Source organism: Macaca nemestrina, chromosome 1 (genome assembly GCF_043159975.1).
Source record: "Macaca nemestrina isolate mMacNem1 chromosome 1, mMacNem.hap1, whole genome shotgun sequence".
Lineage (NCBI taxonomy): Eukaryota > Metazoa > Chordata > Mammalia > Primates > Cercopithecidae > Macaca > Macaca nemestrina.
In genome coordinates, this window is record NC_092125.1 from 164,722,013 (window position 1) to 164,730,938 (window position 8,926).

At 36.1% G+C, this 8,926-nt stretch overlaps 1 long non-coding RNA gene across 1 annotated transcript; it reads left to right on the top strand.

The window, feature by feature from the left end:
* Positions 1 to 1,222: 1,222 nt before the first annotated feature.
* Positions 1,223 to 6,092, top strand: LOC139356801 (uncharacterized). Its single transcript, XR_011609232.1, has 3 exons — positions 1,223 to 1,304; positions 3,488 to 3,690; positions 5,683 to 6,092. It is a non-coding gene; the product is annotated as an uncharacterized lncRNA (long non-coding RNA).
* Positions 6,093 to 8,926: the final 2,834 nt, after the last annotated feature.

The following is an 8,926-nucleotide window of genomic DNA, read 5'->3' on the forward strand; positions in this document are numbered from 1 at the left end:
CGGTTCTCTTGTGGTGTCTTTGGCTTCGTTATTAGAGTGATGTTGGCCTCATAAAATGAGTTTGGATGTGCTTCCTCTTTTACTATATTATAGAAGAGTTTAAGAAGAATTATTATTAATGTTTTACAGGATTCACCTGTTAAAACTATCGAGTTCTGGGTTTTTCTTTGTTGAGAGGTTTTGTTTGCAGCTTAAATCTTAATAATAAGTTATTAGTCTGTTCAGGGCTCCTATTTCTTCTTGATGCAGTCTTGATAAATTGTATGTTTCTAGGAATTTATCCATTTCTTTGTGATTATATAATTTATGGCATATAATAATTTATAGTAGTCTCTTATGATCCTTTTTATATCTGAGGCATCTGTTGAAATATATTCTTTTTCATTTTTGATTTTACTAATATGTCTTTTTTTTCTTAGTTATTCTAGCTAAGGATTAAAGTAACTTGCAATAGTTATTATCATTCTTATTTTGTAAACAAGGAAACTGAGTCTCAGTAAAGTTGAATATCTGGCCATGCTATGTCACTTTCAGTTAGCAAAATGGAATCCACAGTGAGTAGCTCAGTAGAAAATATTTAATATGGAGAACTATTCTCAAAGGGGTTGGCAGAGCTGAAAAAGCAAATAAGAAATAGTGAAGCAACTCAGAACTCAGGAATAGCAAAAAGTCATCATCAGCCCTGGGACTGAAGGGCCAAGGAGTAGGTGGTATTACCAGACTCTAAGTGCTAAAGTGGCCCAGTGTAAGCTACAATCACTACAATGCAAGAACTATAAACTACAAAGAAGATGGACTCCGCTGCCCAAGGACTCCCTGTAGAAGAGAGAGGGAGAGAAAGAAACCAGCTTTCTTCTTGTTTCACCTTTCAGTTCTCGTCCAGTGCCCTCCATTGGCTGATCCTAGCTAGAATCCAATTGGCAAAAGAGCTTGTGAAAAGCAATTTGATGAAGTCAGTGCCCTTTAATACAGAATAGAGCAGAGAAAGTACAAGGAAAAAAATCAAAGAGCAAATAGACTAGTGACCAGAATATCAAACAAGGATTCACAGTCAATAATTGGCAAACTTTTAATTGAAACTCAAGTCTTTATACTCAGAAGACACATGTACATCTTGACTTTTTAAAATGCTATGGTGTCCTTCAAGTGAACATAACTCTTTTTTTTTGTATGTAGTATATCTTAATTTTTTTCCTGTTTCTACTTTTTAAAAACTATTTAGCTCATAAGATGAAGAGACTGTGTTAAAAAGGAAACAGAAAAGTGATGGGATACCTTGCTGGCACCCTTCCAGATACTGCCAGGTAAACATTAAACAATGATAGGGATGTCAGAAAATGACACTACTATAGTAACAAGCAGCCAAGCATAATATTGGTGAGGACAGGCTTTACTGTTGGCAAACTGGTTTTGGAATATGTGACTGATCACACTTACTGACTGCATAATCTTGGGACACAATTATGTAAATTATTTGATCCTCAGTTTCCTCATCCATAAAATGGAAATAATAGCACCAGCCGTTCATAGTTGCATTCATAGTGGAATTGATGAGGGATAAATTAAACTATATATCATAAATATATAGATAATTTTAATTTATTCATATATATATATATATATGTAAAGTCACCTCATTAAGTTCCTGAGTTTACAAGGGGTCAATCAGTGGCATACTGTAGGTGTCATGTATTTCAGTGTGAAAAGGCAGCTAGAATTTGAATAGAATAGCATGCAGTTCAGAACATCCCACACTTCCTTCAAGGTAAAATTTACAGGATCCAAAAGTCTGTATTTTTGTGCTAGATCAACTCCCTCAAGTGTCATGCTACAAATTCTTGCATTTTGACAAATTTGAAAAAAAATACTTATTTTAGACAATGAAGGTTCAAATATTCACTGTGATTCACTTAGTGATAGTACTTGGGAATAATTTCATCATTTGTAATGAATCCTCAGTAGAAAATGAATTTAAAGTGATTATATTTTAATGGAATAACATGGCAGTTTATATAACCATATTGAAAAGGTTGTCAAGAACTTGGATCAATTTAAATTTATTTTGCTATTTTTTATTTGGAAATGGAATGTAATATTATCTAAAAATTCTCACCAAGGGAATGTAAATTGGTTCAACCATTGTGGAATATAGTGTGGTGGTTCCTCAAAGGCTTAAAACCAGAAATTCCATTAGACCCAGCAATCCCATTACTGGGTATATACCCAAAGGAATATAAATTATTCTGTTATAAAGATACATGCATGCATATGTTCATTGCAGCACTATTCACAATAGCAAAAACATGGTATCAACCCAAATGCCCATAAATGATAGACTAGATAAAGAAAATGTGGTACATATACACCAGGAAAACCTATGCAGCCATAAAAAGTAATAAGATAATGTGCTTTGCAGGGACATGGATGGAACTGGAAGCCATTATCCTCAGCAAACTAACACAGAAACAGAAAACCAAACACTGCATGCACTCACTTATAAGTGGGAGCTGAACAATCAGAACACAAGGACATAGGGAAGGGAACAACACACACTCTCAGGGTGTCGGTGGGGAGGGATAGCCTCACGATAAATGGCTAATGCACATGAGGTTTAATACCTAGGTGATAGGTTGATAGGGGCAGCAAACCACCATAGCACACATTCACCTACGTAACAAGCCTGCACATCCTGTACATGTATCTAAGAACTTAAAATTGAATTAAATATAATTTAATTTAATAGAATTTAATAGAATTTAATTTAATCTAATAGAATTTAATAGAATTAAATTAAATTTAATATGATTTAATTTTTAAAAATATATGTGCATGTATATATGTATGTGTATGTATGTATATATCATATGTGTGTGTGTGTGTGTGTGTGTGTGTGTGTGTGTGTGTGTGTGTATATAATTAAAAAGAGCCATTCCAGAGCCATGGCCTAAGATTTTTCCAGACTGGATCAATAAAACAAGCCTCAACAAGTTCTTAAAATCTTACACAAAATATTCTCGCCTAAATATGTTTCCACTGCTTTCTCATGGCAAGGAATTTCCTAAGGTAGATAGTAGATATGTGACCCTTTGTAAGAATAAATTGACAGATACAGTTTCTCTTAGCTTAATGCTGATATAAATTTAGTTTGAATGTGAATAAGAAGTAGCTGTTGGAATTCCCAAGAACCACTGAATTCAAGCCTGATTCCAAGAGTACAGAAGCATCATTATTAATTTCCTATTGTTTGAGACATATATAGTCTCTTCATCACCATAAATTATTTTGCCTTTAGGCATGCTGTTGGACATAATAAATAATTTCCTTTTTGCCATTCTGCCTTGCATCTGTTAACGAGTTGAGCTGAATCCACACACCATTTTTGGCATGTTCATATGCTGACCAAACTATAACTTCCCGTTTGTTCATCCCTGAGCCTATCTCTCACTACCTATCCCTCTACTACTAAATACTTATCTCTCACTCTGAGGGCAAAGGTATACCTGTTCAAAGAAGAGAGAGACACCAGAGAAGAAGAAAAGCAAAAGTGAAAGAGCATTTCCTAATATCCAGAGTGAAGCTAGTCCGGGCTTCACATCCATGGCTTTCAAAGGTTGCAACCTCAAATTAGTAGGAACGGCCTCCACACCTGTGTTCCTTCACCAAATGGAGAACTTCAAAATCACCTGAAAGGTCAGAATTTTCCTACTTTTGGTTTTCCTGTTATTAAGTAAAGTAGCGTAGAGCTGGGTCTATGGTTAACCAGGACTACTGCTGTCCCCTCAAGAAAGGACATAAACAAATAGCCAGAAAGCCAGCTGGACACAGTGGCTCACACCTGTAATCCCAGCACTTTGGGAGGCCAAGGTGGAAGGATTGGATAAGCCCAGGAGTTTGAGACCAGACTGGGCAACATAGAGAAACCCCGTCTCTACAAAAAAATTTTTAAAAATCTGGGCATGGTGGCATGCCTATAGTCCCAGCTACTCGGGAGACTGAGGTGGGAGGATCACTTAAGCCCAGGAGTTGGAGGCTGCAGTGAGCTATGATCATGCCACTGCCATCCAACTTTGGCAACAGAAAGAGTTCCTGTCTCTAAGAAAAAATAAATAAATAAAAGATTCAGAAGATAGTTAACACCTCCATAAAGCAGCTTCTCCACTTCTCCCAGTTTTTCCTGTAACTCACAGTTATTGCTACAACTGGAGTATCCATTTTATTTCCCTCCAAGTTCAGTGTACTAATATAACCCTATTAACCAGACAGAAGTAGGATACTGCACTAGACTCCTATATATCTTTCATTCATTCAGAAAATATTTATTGAGCAACTGCTGTATGTTAAGTATAGTCTTAGTTTGAGTTACCAAAACAGACAGAAATCACTCCTCTCGTTGATTTTACATTCTGATGGGAGAAAAAGGCGATAAACAAGATGAATAATAGATAATATGTTATTGATAACTATGGTGGAGGAATGAAGCAAGAAGGTATACAAAGAATATTAAAGGTAGGGAGTATAACCAACGTCTTAGTAAATGCCAGTGTCACCCTAGGGTTTATGAAAGCTCTTGAGATTTAACTGAGAGTCATTCTTATGATATAAACAATTAATATATCAAGCCTTACAAAAATGATTCCACTCATTTGAATAGTAGAAGTTTGACAGTTAATTCATAAGAATTTTCAGGATGATGTACTGGCTCATTTAATGATAGAATTCTGTCTTTAATGATAGATGACAGAGTCTTGGATTATGACTAAAAAGTGTTCTTAATCAGTAGGCTGGCCATTTCTGGTCAGTCTCAGTCCTCCATTCCAATACGATTCCTGAGGTCTTGCCTGGTGCTCCTCACAATGACCTTATTCTGACTGGACCTGCCCAGCTATATGACTCGTGGGCCTGATAGAATCCAGCTTCTGATGAGCTGTTCTGTTCAAACAGTGTTTAATGGCTCATGGTGGCAAGCTTTGTCTTTACCAGAATGCAGTAGCGTGTTATGAGTGGTCTATCGAATGGTTTGTAATTCATTGCAGCAGATGACATGACTTTTTTCTTTAGAACACTCAAGATCTGTATTGTAGTTTTTCAACCAGAGCTTGCTATAAACTCCACATACCATTTTTTCTCATCGTAGATATCTATAATGCTATATGAACTATCCAGACACGGCTCAACATCAGGGCTGCCTACATTGTAGCCTGTATCAGGTGCTGAGGGCTTTATTGCTCTGGGATCATTAATAGAGACATATTCTCAAGTGTGGAATATGTGCTTCTAGAACCCAGAAATGTCTACCCAATGTTGTGCTTCCCTCTTAGTTGTGAAAAATTTAGAATAAAAGAATCTGTTCTTTAATGTGAGGGGATATTGCGGCATGCCCTCGAATCCTGAACCTCTAAAAACATCATTAATTTGGCAGGACGCTTCCTAAGATTTCTCTTCCACTCTCTGAAGTACCTCTAAGGTGCTTTCTACTTCTTTCTTATTTGATCCCATGAACATGATGCCTCTGATTCACTGAACTACATTGATATTCTGTGCAATGTTCAGACAATCCAGATCCCTTTGGATTATATTGTGACAGGCCCAGTGAGTTAGCATAGCCCTGGGGCAAAATCATAAATGTAAAATGTTTTCCATCCCATGTGAATGAAATTTGCTTCTGTTTCTTCCTCCCGATAGAAATGGAAAAGAATGTATTCGCAAGATCAGGGGACACATTTCATGTTCCGCGGCAGCATGAACCTGTTCTAGCAAAGATACCACATCTGGCACAACAGCTGCAATCGAAACAAGTACTTGTTCAAGTTTATGAGAGTCCACTGTCACCCTCCAAGACCTGTCTGCTTTTCCAGTGCAATCGTGGTGTGTTAAATGGTAGATTAACAGGATCAGCCCTGGCAGGGCGCAGTGGCTCATGCCTGTAATCCCAGCACTTTGGGCGGTCAAGGCAGGCGGATCATGAGGTCAGGAGTTTGAGACCAGCCTGGCCAACATAGTGAAACCATGTCTCTACTAAAAATACAAAAAATTAGCTGAGTGTGGTGGCGGGCGCCTGTAATCCCAGCTACTTGGGAGGCTGAGGCAGGAGAATGGCGTGAACCCAGGAGGCGGAGGTTGCACTGAGACGAGATCACCCCACTGCACTCAGGAACTCTTCCTTAGGATGAAGCGGTTGTTGTTTTGTTTTATCTTTCTTGGAGTGAGGGAGTTCCAGAGGCTTCCAATTTGCTTTCCCTCCTAGAATAACTATTACCCCATAGGCCAAGGAATTAATGTGGCCTTTTATGATGATCTGAAAACCTACTGTCTACAGTATAAGCTCTCTTCTTATGGTTTTTAAAATATGCCTTCCAAGAAACAATTTTCCACAGTGAAAATTCTACGGGTTAACAAATATTTTAAAATGTGAAAATGTACTCTTACTAATAATCACTTCACCAGTGATGACAAGAGTATGGTAAAAATGGGCACTTTTATGTTGCTTTTTCTGGAGTTGCTATGTTGATACAGGACAATTTGCAACGTATGTCAAGAATTTCAAAAATGTTCCCACCTTTTGAACTGAACTTCCCAATTCTAATTATGTATCCTAAGGTAAAAAAAATAATAAATATAATTATACTTAAGAATATATGGATTTCAGTATTTTTTGAAATACTACTTACATATTTTTATTACTTGAACAAGTACAGACTAAGAAATACATGATTCTAATAAAACAAAAAATAGAAAATATAGATTGGAGGAGGTACGTAAAGTTACATCAGCCAAAATCTCATTCCCCAGAAATTATCACTGTTAACATTTTCTGGCTGATTCTTCCAGATGTTTTCCAAGTGATCAGAAACATAAATATATGCAAAAAATAGATTACCATAAAATAAAATTTTCTTTAATAATTTTTTTCTCATTTAAAAATAATAATTCTCCTCAATTCTGTAATACTATAATATATAAATATGCTACGTTTTACTTAGGAACCACATGACTTTCTATTATGAGACCATGCCAGTATGCTTTTTAACAATCTAGCATTGCTAGACATTTAGGTTCCTTTCAACTATTCATGGTTTATATACAACATGGAGATGAATATCTATGTGTACATACCTATGGATACTTCTTTAATTGCATGCTTAGAATAAATACAAAGAGTTCAATTTCTTTCTTCTTTCTTTTTCTATTTCAATTTTTTTGAGACAGGGTCTTGCTCTGTCACCAGGCTGGAGTACAGTGGCATGATCATGGCTTAGTGCAGCCTTGACCTCCTAGACTCAAGCAATCCTTCTGCTTCAGCCTCCTGAGTAGCTAGGACTACATGAGTGCACTACCAGACCCAGCTAATTTTGAAATTTTTCTTTTGTGGAGACAGGGTTCACTATGCTGACCAGACTGGTTTCCAACTCGTGGCCTCAAGCAACCCTTTCATCTTAGCCTCCCCGAGTGCTAGGATTATAGGTGTGAGTCACTGTGCCTGGCCCAATTTCTTTAAAGTACCCAATATTTAGGGTCTTTGATATATACTGTTAAAATATCTTGTAGGGAAGTTATATCAACTCCTATAAGTGCTTGGAAATGCCTATTTCCCCACAGTTACGACAGCACAAGATGTTACTAGTGTTTAGATAAAACATATTTTAATTACGTGTCTTTTGTTACTATAATATATGAACATTTTAAATGTTTGTCATCCTTTCTGTAGTGTATCATCTATGCATCAATTTTAGACCATTTTATGTCTTTTTTTGTATTTTTAGTTATTGATTTTTCTAAGAGTATTTTAGGAAGTTTGGTTTGTCATGTTTCCTTCAATGTTATGTATGTATGTATCCAGTTAAAAGCAGCTTTTAAATTCTGTGCAGTTAAATATACTAAATATTTTTGTGTGAATTCTGCTTTGTTTCTTAGAAATTCCCTTCTATACCAAGATTATATAATAATTCACCCTTATATTCTGCTAACCCTTTTTTGATACCATTTTAAAGATTAAATGATCAATTCATCTGGAATTTATTTAGAAAAAAGTTAAGAAAGGTAATATAATTTGTGGTTATTTTGGGGTGATGGTGTTCAGAATATTATTTTCATTTGCCCACTACTTTGAAATACTATCTTTATCAGATTCTAAATTTGAAATAACTAGAAATAACTTGAATATCACATAGCAAAAGATAATTAAATCAAACTATTCAATAAAATATTGGGCTGTAATTAAATATAATGTTTACAATGAATTTTCAATACCTTGATCTTATGCTGGAGGAAAGCAAGCAATCAAATTCTAGAAACAATAGGCTTAAAACTGTATTTTTTCATATATTCAAAAATTTACTTCTAGGGAGAAAAAGGACTTCCCAAAATATACAGAAACAATAATTATTTCTGTGTGTTAAGAACATGGCAGAATGTTCCCTGCTTCTTTTGGCCTTTCTGTATAGTACAATTTTTTAGATGAGTATGTTCCTCTTGTAATGGGGAAAAAAAAAATCTTACGTTTTGTTTAAAAATATGATAAGCATACCTAGTTGTATTCTCCATCTTGAGGGCAAAATATCAAGAAAATATGAATTAAAAGGGCCTGTAGTTTTCAGCAAAAGAAGGAATACAGGCATTTTGGTTATCTCTTTTACCACTGTGAGAGTTTCCACGCTAACTGGCTATTTGGGAGGATGAATGAGTCAGCATTCTCCAATGCAGGTCGGCACCTCTGAATCTTCTCCCCCACCCCCACAACCATTTATCCTAAAGGCTCCCATTTCAGTTTATTATGGCGAGCTCCAATGCTTGCCCAAGGTCTGAGGGGGTCAATTTGCTGTGGAAAATCGATTAGGCATCATCGTTCCTGCAGAGTACTTAAATTCCAAGGGAGCCTTAAATGAGGCTTATACAGAATTGTTCACAAGGTGGCTTTTAAGGGGTATGC